This window comes from Cynocephalus volans, chromosome 4, assembly GCF_027409185.1.
Source record: "Cynocephalus volans isolate mCynVol1 chromosome 4, mCynVol1.pri, whole genome shotgun sequence".
NCBI lineage: Eukaryota > Metazoa > Chordata > Mammalia > Dermoptera > Cynocephalidae > Cynocephalus > Cynocephalus volans.
In genome coordinates this window covers 78,057,483-78,073,937 of record NC_084463.1, presented here as the reverse complement: position 1 = coordinate 78,073,937, position 16,455 = coordinate 78,057,483, and the positions used below count along the sequence as shown (strand labels likewise).

The 16,455-nt window shown below is 36.6% G+C and overlaps 1 protein-coding gene across 3 annotated transcripts in view; it reads right to left on the bottom strand.

Moving 5' to 3' along the window:
• Positions 1–16,455, bottom strand: part of MTMR2 (myotubularin related protein 2) — a 115,379-nt gene that overhangs the window by 75,755 nt on the left and 23,169 nt on the right. The gene's annotated exons all lie outside the window — the stretch shown is intronic.

Here is a 16,455-nt window from a genome sequence, read left to right as displayed (position 1 = left end):
TTACACCCACAAGCCAGATTAGTTTCATAAAAAAAATAAGAAGAATGGCAAAAGTTAGGAGTCAAGTACTATAATTAAGAACCTAATGCTTACAAAATAAGTATGTCTCTTAGACAGTATTGTTAGAAGTACTAGAAAAATGAATATTATTCCCACAATGGAAGCATGTGTCTTGGCACTGTGAATGCAGTTTAAAAATGAATCTGTCATAGAAGATGAAAGTTATCAAAAGAGTTTCTCTTGAAATTCTGAAGCGACAGATCTTCAATTTGAAATGATGGCTTAAAATTATTTTCGTTCTATGCAAAGAAAGCTCTAAAGTTCTAAAAAGCACTAAAAAGGACAAGACAATCCCAATGGAAGAGGAGACATGATTATATCAGCAATAATAACCTTTCTGAGAAAACATCAGTAGAAACTGAATGTTTATTTTGCCAATTACTGTTTTCTACAGAACTACATTCCCCAAACCTGTTTACCCCAACTTGGCAGGCACTACAATTGCACAAGATAATTTCCACGAAGAAAGAGTTTGCATCTTCTTTTCTTTCTCATTTCTTTTCTTTTACACTGAATGTGATTTTTCTTTCCCATTTTCATATCTAATTCTTCCCTTTCTAGCCCAATAAGCTTTAGCTGAGTACAGCCAATGTCAGTTCATACCTGGATTCAGTCAAGGATGTCAGTCTCAGCTCTTCCTTGTACATTACATTCAAATCCACAATAGGGTTTTTCAAGCATCACTCCAAAAATTCCTTAGCATTTGTATTCATTATGATAAAGATGCTGGTTTCCAACTGCCTCTGAATCAAATTAAATCTCATAATCATAGCTTTCAGAGCATCAAGTATATCCGCTAATGATCCACCATATACCTAATTCTAGTGCAAGCTTACATTTCACTCCAGCTAGGTAAAATTGTCCCTTACCACACTGGCCCTGAGAATCCACTCACTTTCTACTTTGAATGTCTTTAACTTTAGTCTCCAAATGTTCTTCCCTTCTGACCAACTGTGGGTTTTGCCATCTAAAACTTGTTGAAGGTTCATTTTCCATAAGAAACCAGTCCTAAGCTATTCTTACTGATTCTTTCCAATGAATCTATTCATTTCAAAAACTCTGCATTTCAGTTAAACTTATGTTTATACTGAGTCATTATGTTTACATTGATTCATCACATAGTGCACATATTCATTCAAAAATTTTTTAATAATGGCTAAGCTCTTTGTACATATAGAACATTGGGTATGGAAAAGTCTCTGCCCTTGAGATTTCTGCCCAATAAGAGAAATTATACAAACAAGGGCTAGGAGAAAAAAACCAAAAGGAAATGGTAGTAGCTATAACTAGAGGAAACCAAGAAATGTATTAAGTTGAAACATTTAAAATTGCAAATTTTATAGGTCAATTGGTCAAATATCAACTATTCAATATCAGCTATTGATGGCTAAATGTGATAAAATGAAGGAAACTGAGTTTGGGCCTATAAGGAATGCAAAGCTCAGACCAAGACTTTGCAAAACACAAGCACACACACAAAAAGGGAAAAAATAAATAAAAACAAAAAGCTTGAGAAAGTATAGGGTACACTTTGTAAATAATAATTCATTCAAACTAAACAGATAAAAGGCTGAAAAAGTAATTTGGTGAATCTTAAATGCCAGGCTTAAAATCCTGGCTAGTAAAAGACAAGGGGCACACAATGAGATACCACTTCACACCCACTATAGCAGCTATAATAAAAAAAAGAACAGAAAATAGCAAGTGTTGGCAAAAATATGGAGTAACTGGAACACTCATCACTGCTGGTGGGAATGTAAAATGGCACGGCCACTTTGGAAAACAGTACAGCAGTTCCTTAAAAGGTGAAACATGGGTACTATATGACCCAGCAATTTCACTCCTAAATATATACCTAACAGAAATAAAAACATATGTCCACACAAAAAACACATGACTATACATGAATGTTCACAGCAGTATTATTCATAAGAGCTAAAATGTGGAAAGAACTCATGTCATTCCCTTGCTTAAAATCTTTCACTGGCTCCACACTGCTCTTAGGATAAAGATCAATATCTTACCATACCCCAAAGTCGCTACATGATCTGATTCCTGCCTCCTCCTCCAGCTTCCCCTTGGGCATCTCTCTCTCTCCCCTTGTCTGTCCCAATCCAACTACACTGGACTTCTTTGAGATTCTTAAGTTAGTTGGCCCTCTACAATGAGCATGGTTCTGCCATACTCCTTCACAACTTTAGTTCTCAAATGAAACATCACCTCCTCAGGAGAATCCAATCAGATGCCCCAGACAAAACCAGGGTCCTAGCAGCCACACACACAGCAATTCATGCTTTTCTTTCTTTCCACTTACTACGATCCTTTCTTACATACCTTTGCAAATGTTTGATTAATATCTAAGACCCTTAAGACTTCAAACTTCAAGAAGGAAGGGACCATGTCAGTTTTGCTCAACATTCTATTCTTAGGACCTAGCAGGGCACCTGGCATAGAGTAGACACTCATGTTTGTTGAATAAATTAATGAATGAAAGGATGAATAAAAATGATCAAAAGATTGGATTATTCTAATCAAACTCATAAGAGCCCATGACTAAAACATACAAGATAAAATGAAAAAGAATGTTGGTAATGGAGGAGAGGGAGGGGTGAAACAAGGGTAGGGGAAGATAAACAGAAAGTCTAGTTTTCCCTCTGGAGTGTGTGCATATTACTTTATATAACATATATAGTGCCCCAGTCCCATTAAAAGACTTCCTAAAATATTGAGCCAAACATTTCTTTATAGAAGCTATGTCTTAAGAGAATGACAAACTTTAAATAACTGATGGGAAATAACTTTGACTATGTTATATCCACTGTGATGATTAAAGGAGTAATAGTTGGGAAGTGAGAAACCAGAACTTTAGTCCTGTCTAGCAAATGGCAGTATCCTTGACCTAGTCACTTAATTCCCTCTCCCTATTACTGTTTCAGTCTCTGTGAAAAATATCAATTAGACTATGTTAGTGGTTCTTAACTTTTTAGTGGTCATATACCTCTTTGAAAATCTCATGAAAGCTATTCCCTGAATTGCTTACAATGTCAGAAACTTTAAGGTTAAGAACCTTGGCCTAGATGAGCCCTTTCAGTTCTAATGTAGTCCAGGGCTTCTGAAATGAGTATTCTACCTTTTATAATATCTACACAATATCTAGATGAATACTGAAAAATTAAATTAAAAAGTTTCCACATAATAACAAGTGCATGCACTAAAATAGATTTATATTTGAAATATTTTCCTTTTAAATATTTAAATTATGTAATCACAGCCTTAGTCTTGAATATCAAGATACACAGACTAAAGACAATTACTCCAACATGTGTTTCTTACAACAAAGTCTTTCAGAGAATATTTATATATAATAGAGTCAAAAGGAAACTAAATCCAATACCTACATTTATTTCAGGAGCTCTGGGCTATTATTGGGTAAATTCAACACTCTTGTTTATAGATAAATAGAAATGACATCCTATCAAGAAATATAAGCCACAATTTCTTTAAATATTTTCATTGTTTACCTTAAATAATCTTACTGACATCTATACTCGTCTTTTAAAATACATTGGAAAAATATTTTAATTTAATAGTGATTCTTCTTCAAATGTCATATTTCAAAATATACCTGCAATAATTCAGGGGTGAAAGACTCCCTAATAATACATATACAGTTGACTTAGTAACTTCTCTCTCTAAACAAATAATTTAATCAGACTAAATGGGAACAGAGGAATATAAACTCGACTCCAAGACATCACCTTTGCCAGTGCCCAACAGGATTATATTTACAAGGCTTCTTATTCCGTGATTCGCACACTTATTCTAACTTTGTGACCTCAGCACACTGGGGGCTGGTTATTAAGCTTCAGTGGTCTGACTCATTTGAAGTACTTTTCTGCCAAGATTAAAAATGGAAACACATGACTCGGAGTAATTTTGGTACTTGCATTTCTGACACCACACTCATTTTTCTTTCAAACACCACATATGGTTTTCTTTCACAAGTCTCTTCCCAAATCTGCAGACCATATTCCACTTAGAGTTCGGCCACCTTCTACATCTCAGCAAACTGTCTATCCTCACTGCCTCCATTTTCTCAGCACCCGCTCACTACTTAATCCCTTGCAATCTGGCATCTGCCTCTATCAATTGATCCCTAAAACAGCTCTTTCTCTAATTACTAATGACCTGACTGTTAAAAAAAAAAAAAAGGTCTTTTCTCAATTCTGATTCTATAAATTCTTACCTCCCTTCATTAGCGTATTATTTTGGTTATCCCATCTCAGTCTAATTTAATTTAACTTAGATTATCTCATCCCACTTTAACCAATATAATTTTGAGTACCTACAATATGCAAAATACTACTGTTGCAGGAACTCTTAGAGATATAAAGATAAATATGACAGGGTTGCTGCCTTTATTGAGCTTTCATTCCAGCATACTTAACACAAGTACACACAAAACACAACGCAAAACAGAATATGATAAAAGACAGAGAGAGAGAGAGAAACAAGCACTGGAAGTTTGGAGATTGAAAAGCTCATATACAGCTTTAACTTAGAGGCTCAAGAAAGGTTTTTAAGAAAGAAGTGGCATTTGAGGTTAGTGAAAGATAGAAAATGTTCAACACCTCAACAATTTCATTAAACGATGGAACAGCATGGAAAATAAAAGTGGAAAATTCTAGGCATGTTTAAGCTATTAGAAGAGGTAACCACACTTTGTTTGGAGCACAAAGTACTTATAAGGCACAGAGATAAGCCTGAAAAGTGCTAAATAATAAATTGATATTTAGTTCTGTAAACAATAAGAAGCCCCTAAAGTTTAGGAAGACTGTTTTAACAATAGGTCAAAGAACAGATTATAAGAGCAGGAAAATCTGTTAGGGGACTATTAGGAGACCTTCTCAAGTCAGTGGTACTGAGAGTCTAAACTAGCAGTAAAAATGAAATAGGAGTGGAAGCAAGGGACACCATGGAAACATGATCAACAGAATCTGACAACTGACTTGACATGATGAACAAGGGAAAGGAAGAGTCAAAAGAGGATACCAAGTCTTGCTGACTGAGAAACCAGTGTGTCAAATTAGGGAGTAAAGAAGAAATGTAGGTCGTTTGTGAAGACACTGATTGCTGTCTTGGAATTTTTAGGACTGAGGTGGTAGCAAGGCATCCATAAGGAAATGTGTACCATGTGTACTAGTAGGCCAAGGAATTTTAGATTTTACCTGATCATGTACTTGTTCATTCATTCATTCAGGCAATGTCGATTTACTGCTTACTCTGTGTTGGATAAGTGCATGTCAAGATACATGTGATACTACAGTGCTAGATGTGCTCCCAAATTAAGCCTCATGGGAGAGGCAGGTTCCTATTTAACTATCTGTCTATGAATCTGATTGCGATGAATGCTATAAGAGTGGTTTTAAAAAAACATACTAGAGAAGCATAGAGGAGGAAAGGATTAAATGTCACTGAGAAAGGTTAAGGCAGGCTTGAAACATGTGTCATTGTTGCTGGACATTGACCTGATCATGAGATTTGATGGTAAGGTGGAACAGTAAAAACATTCCAGCTAGAGAATGGCATAAGGGACAATCTGAGGAAACCAATGTGACTTGGCCTTGTAAATCATGGCAGGGGTGGTGGCAAGAAAGGTTGAGGTTATGTTCTGTGAAGAAACCTGGATACCATGCTAAGAGTTCACATTATATTCTGTAGACAATGGAAAGTCATCAAACATATCTGAGCAAAAGTGTTAAATAATTAGTTCTCATCCACAGAGAGAGATTCTGCCCAGATTATGAAGCATCGACTGGGGGAAAAATTCTAGAGAAATTTAGATTACTGTACCAATTAGATTACTATGTTAGTCAGTTTTCTGTTGCTTATAACTGAAACTGGGTAATTTATAAAGAAATGAAAATTATTTCTTATGGATTTGGAGGCTGGGAAGTCTAAGGTCCAGGGGGCACATCTAGTGAGAGCCTTCTTCTTGGTGAGAACTTCCTGCAGAGACCCAATGTGGCACAGGGTACGACGTGGCAAGGAGTGCAGGAGAGCATTTTCCACATGCTTTCTTCCTCTCTGTATAAAGTCCCAGTCTACTCCCTGATAACCCATTAAACCATTAACTCATTAATCCAGGAATGAATTAATCCATTCATGAGGGCACAGTCCTCAAGATCTAATCACCTCTTAAAGGCCCCATCTTTCAAATACCATATTTGAGCTTTGAGGAGACAAACATTCAACCTGTAGCAATTAGGGTTAGTAATAATAACCCTAATTAATAGGTTATAATTAATAAGTTATTGTATTAGGCAGTTAGATCACTTAATAGACAACTGGAATAAGCCCCATAATGACAAAGACAGGAAAGAAAAGAAGAAAGAGCAGGGTTGAGTAAGACGTGGTATGTGGAAATAATGCAAAAGATTTTGATGTTACTGAATTTAAGATTCTTGCAAAACATCTAAGTGGATATATTCATTAAGCAAGTACAAATACAAGTTTTGACTTCCCTGGAGAGGTTACAGCTAAGTGACAGCTAAATCAAATCCATAACATTGCATTATGTAGCCCAGGAACAGGATATAAAGTAAGAAAAGGTTTGAGATTTAGTGAATGGAACTATATCCATTTGCATGTAGACTGGAAGTAAAAGTGTTGGGGAAAAAATAGAGATGGAAAAATCAAGAGAGAAGACTATTACAAGTTTGTAGCCTATTCCAATTGTTGATTAAGTGATCTAATTGCCTAATACAATAACATTAACTAATTTAACCTCCTCCAGAATTTTTCCCCCAGTTGATGCTCCATAACCTGAGCAGAATATCTCTCTGCACATAGAAATAATTATTTGCTCAGAAATGTTTCATGGCTTCCCATTGTCTACAGAATAGGAAAGTCAAAAAGAGTGTTTCAAAATAAGTAGTTAACAGTATCTACTACTACAGAGCAGTCAATAAAAATAAGAGAAAAAGCCATTGGATTTATCAATAAAATATGTTAAATCAATTACTATGTCAACACAGTCTCTATACAGTTTTAGAAACACTAAGCTGGTATGCATGAAAAAATTGAGGAAATGAGGCATGGACTGCTTCAACTTCTTTCCCCTTCCTCAGTAAACTTGTCTAACATCCCAATCCATTCTTCCTATTTTCTCAGGTTCAAGGCTAGTTTGCTCTTCATTCTGTCCCATTCAGTCTCCTTCAGAGGCAGGCAGGGCGAGGGTGTACATGTGTTTGTGTTTTCACACAATGCACACACGCACATGCATAAACATTATAAATCACACATTTACTAGAAACTCAATAGTAATTACCTGAATATATGTGAGAATCATTAACAGTCAAATTGAATTCTATCCTCAACTAATCTATTGACACTGCTTTCTGGATGTTATTAATGACCTCAGGAACAAATCCAAGGGTCTTGTTTCTCTCAGTTCCATCCTCCTACACCTCTCTGCAAAATTCACTGCCTACCTCTTGGAATTCTTTTCTCTTTACGCTTCCACTGTCATTAAAATTTACTGGCTTTCTCTTTACTCTCTCCTCTAGGTTCTTTTCTTCCAGTTGTCCCCTAAATACAGATTCTCTTGAAAGTTCTGACATTGGCGCTGTTCTCTGTACCCAATTTTTCTCTAAAATATCATGGATTCCCATGGCTTCAGTTATCACCTCTGTGAAAATGATTTTCATACTTATATCTTTAGACTTCTTAGTCCCACATTCACAAATACCCATTATTAGTCCAAGCATTCTACCATCTGGTCCCACCCTCTCTCTCCAGACTCATTTCTCACTCTGATCCTGCTTGGCTACTGCTCACACCTCACAGTGACACTAAGCTATACACTACCTAGAATTACACCAAATAATATCTTTTAAAATTGTTCCTTTCAAATGCAAGTATAGTCATCAGCTAACTACTCTGATAGTCAGTGAATTATAGAATATTGAAACTGTAAAGGACCACTGAGATCATTCTAGTGAAGCCCCCCTTATTTACAGATAAAGTGCAGCCCAGAGAAATGAAGTAATGAAGTGAATGGTTTGAAATATGATATCAAATTAGTAGCAGAGCCACACACACACACACACACACACACACACAAAAAAAAAAAAAAAACCAGATAGAGAATCAGGTCTCCTTTTGTATAGAACTAAACTACAGAACTAAAAGGAGAACTTTAGTACTGAACTAAAGGGGAAATGCCGTCAGTGTGCTTATTATCTAACTGAAGAGATATAACATACACATGTACACCCCAATATTATATAAACTCACTGTATGAAGGTGAAGTTCAGTTCAGACCAATCAGAGAATATTTCCTGGAGAAGATAAAGCTGAATTGGATTTAGAAATGTGTTGAGTAGTCACTACCTTTAGGCTCATACCCCATAACATTTTTTTTCAAGTTTTTAGACAACAAAAGCAAAGAATGTATTCCCCATGAGAAGACTGGATTGGCCATTTAATCCCCCATAAAGAATATGAATCCAAGTGATGTTGTAAGATCTGAAAGTAAATGAAGATAAAGATCCAATGACAATCTGATCTTATCTCACAGAATTGTACTACTTCTCGACTTCTCATCTACATTACTCTTTAAGACTGCTTCATTTTGTTTTACCCCACTACTCAGTAACCATGTGACCATGGGCAGGATGATCTATCTCTCTAAGTCACAGTTTCTTTATGTGTAAAATGGAGAGGATAACATCTATCTCACATAGTGGATTATTTATTCAGCTCCTTGTGCTCCAGACAAGAACACCCATTTCCTCAGCCCCCAGCCTCCATCAGCAGGAGTTAAGAAAGGGCATCAGAGGACTGGCCCATGGCTCACTTGGGAGAGTGTGGTGCTGACAACACCAAGTCAAGGGTTAGGATTCCCTTATTGGTCATTTAAGAAAAAGAAAAAGAAAAAAAAAAGGGCATCAGAAATCCAAGTGCTCTGGGGAAGTAAGACTGCCCCTCCATCTCGCCCTTGGCCTCCCTGACACCAGTAGCAAGAATGAAGTGGAGGCCTCAGACTGTGAGTGTTCCTTGTAGGACCTTACCCTTCCCTCCCCCTCAACACTCAGTCTCACTACAATCCATGTTAAAAACTATAAAGACTTAACTTCATTATACCCTTATCTCTGTTTTTAACAGTTCTCACAAAAAGTCAGAACTATCAGACTCTATTCCCCTCTTCTGTCCCTATCTCCCATTCACCCCAATTCCTGTGCTTCTGGATCTCAAAGTCAGTCATCAGCAAAATGTTCTTTATTTTCCAGTTCTCCTTTTTTTCTTTTTAGTTAAAACATAATTGATTATACATATTTGCAGGATACCAAGTTGATTATCGATACTTATGTACAATATGAGATGATCAAATCAGGATAATTAGCATATTCATCATTACAAAACTTAATATCTTTTGTGTCCATTAACCAATTTCTTGCTAGCCCCTCTCCCCATTTCCCACCTCTAGTAACCACAGTTCTGTTCTCTCCTTCTGAAAGTTCAATGTATTATTGTGATTCATTACTCCATTCCTTCCTCTCTACCTCCCTCCCTCCCTCCCTTCTTTTTTTTTAGCCCCAACTTATGAGTGAGGACTTGTGGTATTTCTCTTTCTGTGCCTTAACATAATTTTCTTAAATGTTCTATTTACCTTTTATGTTTATTAAAGCCTGTTTTTTCCCTGAGGATACTGTTCCCAACAGCCCTTTCAAATGGAAACATAAGCCCTCTTATTTTCTCTCCTAAACTCCTCTCCCACCACTGGACCTGGAAATTGGACCTTGTTCCTCATGGCCACTTTCGGATTATTCCTTCACTCTCTCTCTAAAAACCCCAAATATTCAATCTCACATCATCAGATTGTACCATGCACTACCCCTCCTTGTTAAAGTCATCTACCAGTCTCTAAATCACTCTTCCTCGTTCCTTGAAGATTTAGCTTCAGACTCACCGTCACTCTTTCCAATACTTCGAATTGCCATAAAAATTCTTACTGATTTAATATCCATATAAAAATAAGCATTCCAACACCCTAGCTCCTCAGTTTCTTGACCTCCTGTCCTGCAGTGATCTTGCCCTCCACTCTACCACACCCATTCCATCCCATGATCATACCCTAAACACTGGCATTACCAATTATCTGTAATCGCTCCTTCATTTAAATTTCAAACATTCTACTGACCACCAACGCATTCTCTCTAGTACCCCAGCCAACACCTCCAATTGTTCAATCCCACCAGGACCTCCACTGTTCCTAATACCTTTCATTGTCTCTCACTATTTCATGTCCTCACTTCTCTTTCCCCAGCTTATTAAATTCCATGGCCTGTTATTGTAATCACTTCCTTGTCCTTGCTTGCATCATAGTACTCATGGCAACACCCAAAGCTAGTTAAAGCTAACTCTCTGCCTAGTCCAAACCTGCACCCACCCAGTTGAGTAAGTCTATGAAAAAACACACAGCCATACGGCCTGGACTCACTCTGAACTCATGACCACTTACCCCAACTAAGCCTTTAATACTGCCCAACAATCACACTACATTTCCCTGCTTCACACACTCCCATTCTTCTAAACAATTATTTCATATCTTTTCTTTCTTCATCCTCTATCATCTTCTTCAAAATTATGAATTTTCATTGATAATTTAACTTCCTATTTCACTGAAAAATACACAAGTAATTCAAGAAGACTTTCCACAAATTCCCCAACTACAACCTATGCGCATCTGTACACGTATACTCTGCCTGGCTTTCTCTTACTATGGAGAAATCATACATACTATCATCTAAAGCCCCTCCCCTAGTCATAGAAAAGACTATACAAGTTTTTCTTGCATAGAAGACTCCATCTCATCTTTTCTATGCAAGAAACTCTCTCTACCAATTCTTCGTTCTGGTTCCTGAATCAAAAATTTCCCTCTCTAATTCTAACCAACATAGAAATATACTCAGTAATTCTAACCAGCATAGATGTGTATATTCACTACTTCCAATTCCTCACCTCTCATTCTCTCGTAAATCCACTTCAGTCAGGCCTTTACCTCCACCACACCAACAAAAATGCTCATGTCAAGGTCATCAATAACTTTCACTCTGCTAAACCCAATTGATAATACTTCCTCTTCATCTATCAGCAGCATTTAACATATCTGATCACTCCTTCCTCTTTGAAACACTTTCTACACTTGGATTCCAGAACATTATACTCTTATGGTTTTTCTCCTACCTCATTAGCCACTCCTCTCAGGTCTCCTGTAATGGTTCCTTCTACCTCTTTAATCTCTTAACACTGCAGTGCCTCTGAACTCTCAGTCCTTGAACTCTTTTTTTTTTTTTTAATGTTTATCTCAGCTTTATTCATAATTGCCAAAACTTGGAAGCAACCAAGATGTCCTTCAATAGGTGAACGGATTAACAAACTGTGGTATCTCCACAATCACTGAATGGATTATTATTCAATAATTTATAAAAATAGAACTATCAAGCCATGAAAAGACATGGAGGAATCTTATATGCATATTGCTAAGTGCAAGAATCCAATCTAAAAAGACTGTATACTGTATGATTCCAACTATTTTACATTCTGGAAAAGGCTATAGAGACAGCAAAAAAGATCAGTGGTTGCCATGGTTGAGAGAAGGTAACGTACCAACAGGTAGAATAAAGGGATTTTTTAGAGCAATGAAACTATTCTGATACTGTCATAATGGATACATGACATTATGCATTTTCAAAATCAATACACCTAGATTAAATTAAATCAATTATTAATAAGTAAATTAACAATTTATTTGTCTTTTGCCTTCTACATTTTTTTAATAACTAAAATAATGATATACTATAGGGTTTACAACATACATAAGTAAAGTAAAATACACTACAACAATAGCATAAAGGCTGAGAGAAGTAATAGAACAAATTTTCAGAGTTTTATACTATTCATGAATTGGTATACTGTCACTTAAAAGTAGACTGTGGAAAGTTAAAGTTTTATGCTATAGATCCCAAAGCAACAACTAACGGAACAAAGCAACCACTAAAATTAAAAAAGAAAAAGAAAAAAGTCAACAAAAGGTGAAATTGAATAATAAAAATACTCCAAAGAAGGCAAAGAAAGAGCACGTAACAAAGCACAGATAGAACAAATAACAGGAAGACAGACTTAAACCTTATAACAATCTTTTTTTTTTTAAAGACAGATTTTGTTTAAATTTTTCCTTTTTTTTTTTTAAAGACTAAGATCATAGAAAATATGTTCTCTGACCACAATAACAGAAGAAAATTTAGAAAACTCATGAATGTGTGGAAATAAAACAACACTATCCTAAATAAACAATAGGCAAAAAAAAAAAAAAAATCATAGGGAAATTAAGGAGTACTTTGAGATAAAGATCAAAGCGCAACATATCAAAATTTATAGGATGCAGGGCTCATAGGTGCTTAGAGGAAAATTTATACTTGTAAACACCTATATTAAAAATAAGAAAAATCTCAAATCAGTAATGCAAACTTCTACCTTAAGAAAATAGAAAAAGAAGAGCAAACTAAACCAAAAGCAAATATTATGTGGGAATAACAATGATTACAACAGAAAAATGTGAAATAGGGAATTAAAAAATAGAAAATCAATAAAACCAAAAGTTGATTCTTTAAAAAGATCAACAAAATTTGCAAACCTTTATCTAACTGACCAAGAAAAAAGAGAAAAAAACAAAATTACCAAAAACAGAAATAAAGTAGGGGCTATTACATTGTCACTATTGCTTTTAGTGTTGGTAAGATTTAGTATCTTTCTCTTTCTTGCTGCATTTTTGTTCTACCAGTGGGTTTTGTTATTTCTTGTGTATTCATGGTAGTGATTATCGTTTTTCAGATTCCAGATGCAGGACTTCCTTGAGGATTTCTTGTAGGACTGTTCATGTGGTGGTGAACTCCCACAGCTTTTGTTTGTCTGGAAAATACACAATTACTCCCTCATTTCTAAAGGACAGCCTTGCTGGGTACAGTCTCTTGGCTGGCAATTTTTTTCTTTCAGTATTTTGAATATATCATCCCATTTTCTTCTGGACTGCAGAGTTTCTGTTGAGAAGTCTGATGTTAGTCTGATAGGGGCTTCCTTATAGGTGACATGACACTTTTCTCGTGCTTCCTTTAAGACTGATTCTCTTTGTCTTTGAGCTTTGCCAGTTTGGCTATAATGTGTCTTAGAGAGGACCTTTTTGGGTTGAATCTGTTTGGGGATCTTTGAACCTCCTGGATCTGAAAATCTATGTCTCTCCATACACCTGAGAAGTTTTCTGTTAATGTTTCATTGAATAGATTTCCAATGCCTTTTCTTTTCTCCACCCCTTTTGGAACACCCATGACTCCAATGTCTGTGCACTTACAGTTGTCTGCTAGCTCTCTTAGATTTTCTAATTTCTTAAAAGTCCTTTCTTTTTTTTTTTGGTCCACCCAGGTTATTTCAAAAAGACTATCTTCAAGATTAGAAATTCTTTTTTCTGCTTGTTCTAGTCTGCTGCTTAAGCTATTTGTTGTGTTTTTTATTTCACTGAATGAACCTTTCAGTTTGATGAGTACTGCTACATTCTTTTTTAAGGTATTAATCTCTTTGTGAATTTCCTCCTTCATATCCTGGATTTTTTTTTTTTTTCCTCATTTCATTATGTTGTCTAACTAAGTCTTCTTGTGAGATACAAGTGAGTTTTCTTAAGATTGTTGCTCGGAATTCCTTTTCATTCATTTCAAGGGTTTCCTGCTCTATAGACTCTGGTATTTGAGAGTATCACATTTTCTTGGGTTTTCATATTTCTAGTACCTCTACACTGATGTCTGGTCATGTGGTAAAGCAGTTGCTTCTTCTATTACTCTGGAGTAATAGAAGCTGGAGGAAAAAGTCTGCTTTTTCTATTACTATTGCTTCTTCTACGACTCTGGTGTAATAGAAGCTGGAGGAAAAAGTCTTTGAGGAGAGAGATGTCCTCTTTCCAGTCTCTGCTGGTGACTCTCCTTGGGTCAATGCAGTCAACTGTCCAACGGACCACCTGCTGTGGCTACTGCTGTGGCATTGAGCCACTTTTTCAGCATCTTTATTTGTGATGGTGGTTGTAGTGGGCCACCCCCGCAGAAGTGGTGCTTTCAGCATGCTCTTACCTGCTTTTGGGTGGGTGGTACAGCCCTTGGCTTCTTGCCTAGGACCCCGGGCATTCTCTCTTGCTTGCTTCCAGGCAGAGGGGGCTACAGCCCTCAGCTCCTTGCCAAGGATCCCTGGGCATGCTCTCTTGCCTGCTTCCAGGCAGAGGGGGCTGTGGCCCTCAGCTCCTTGCCTAGGACCCCGGGCATGCTCTCTTGCTTGCTTCCAGGCAGAGGAGGCTACAGCCCTCAGCTCCTTGCCAAGGATCCCTGGGCATGCTCTCTTGCCTGCTTCCAGGCAGAGAGTCTGCGGCCCTCAGCTCCTTGCCTAGGAACCCCAGGTATGCTCTCTTTGTCCTTGAACTTCTTATCTTTCCTATGTATGCTCCCCTCCTTAATAATCTCATCTAGTCTCACAGCTTTAACCTCTCTAAGTTCATGAACCCAAATTTATAGCATTATCCAGACTTCTCTCTAGAATTCCAGATTCCAATTATTTACTTATTTAACAACTCCAGGTGAACATCTAATATACCCAAAACCAAACTCCTGCTTTCCCCCCTTAAAACCCAGTTCCAACAGTCTTCCATCTTAGTAAATGGTAATTCTATCCCTCTGCTTTCTTGAGCCAAAAACTTTGAAGTCATTTTTGACTTTTTCCTTCACTACACTCTATATTCAATCAATCAGGAAGTTCTGTTGGCTGCACCTTCAAAACATGTCCATTATCCAATCACTTCTATCCAACTTTTCTGCTATCATATCATCTCCCTCCTGGATGATTCCAATTTCCTATAAACCAGTTTCCTTGTTTGTGCACCCCATTCTGTTCTTAACACAGCAGCCAGCTGATTCTTTTGAAACATCTGATTATGATCAGCCCTCTGCTCAAAACCTTCCAATGCCTTCCCATCTCACTCTGAATAAAAGTCAGTCCTTAAAATGGCCTATGAGGCTTTTTACAATCTGCCCCTACCCTTACCTCCTGAGTTCATCTTCTACCATTCTCTCTTTTGCTCCCCTGCACTATAGCTACATGAACCTCATCATTGTTCTCAAACATACCAGGCAAGTTCCCACTTCAAGACCTTTATACTTTTGATCATCTCTATAGTAATGCTCCCAAATATTACCACTTTTCCCTTCATCTACTTTAGCATTTTTTTCTCAAATATTGCCTTTTTAGTGGAGACTTTCCCTGGCCATTTTATTTGAAAATGTAAACCACTACAAACTCACCCACTCATTCTATATCTTCTTCATTGCTTTATTTTTCCCCGAGTACACATTACCATCTGACATATTTTTGTTGTACTCATTTATTTTCTGTCTCCCACCTTCTCTCCCATCCTATCCCTCTTAGAATGTAAGCTACTAGAGGATTTGAAGTTTTGTCAATTTTTTTCACTACTCTATTCCTGGTGTCTGAACTGTGCATTAACAATGGAAGAAACACTACCCCCAAGGGGTCAAGATAATGGTTCTTTGGGGGTAAGGGGAAAAAAATCTTACTCTTTTTATGTATAAATCATAGATACTAGTTCCTCATATGCACAGTACATAAAATGACACATAGTATATCTCTGTTGTTATATTTTCATGGGTAGAGAGGACAACTGGGGGAAAAATGTCTAAAAATGCTCCTCAGAAGGGCAATAATAAAGAAGTGTTGAGAAACACTAGTCTAGCTCTAGACTAATTCCTGGTACATAATAAAAGCTCAAAAGTTGAATTTTACTGAAATTTATTAAATGAATTAGTTAATACTTACTGAGTGCTTACCATATGCTAGAAACTGTTCACATACTTACAAAGATGAAGTAACATAAGGTATACAAAGAGTTATCTAACAAATGGAAACACCAAAATAATGCAAGCTATTATTTTCATCTAATGGAAGCTGAAACAGGACACCTGCTACTGCCATCGGAGAACTCTAGCTTAGCAGAATGGGGTTAAACACAGGATTGAGGGATTAAAGAGAATGAGACACTAACAATTTGGTCCTTAAAGAAGCAAGGAGTTAAATTATCCATAATCAGTCTCTGTCAGAGAAAAATTAAGACAATTTATATAAACAAAAACAATCTCTAGAAAAGGTTATTTTATATTTCCCTTCTAGCAACCAGTTTCAATTATTAATTCATTGTTGGAAACAGATCCTTTCTATTTTCATCCCAAATGTTGTGTACGCTTTTATTTCATGAAATAAAAGAATGTCTACATTTAAGTGTTGAAT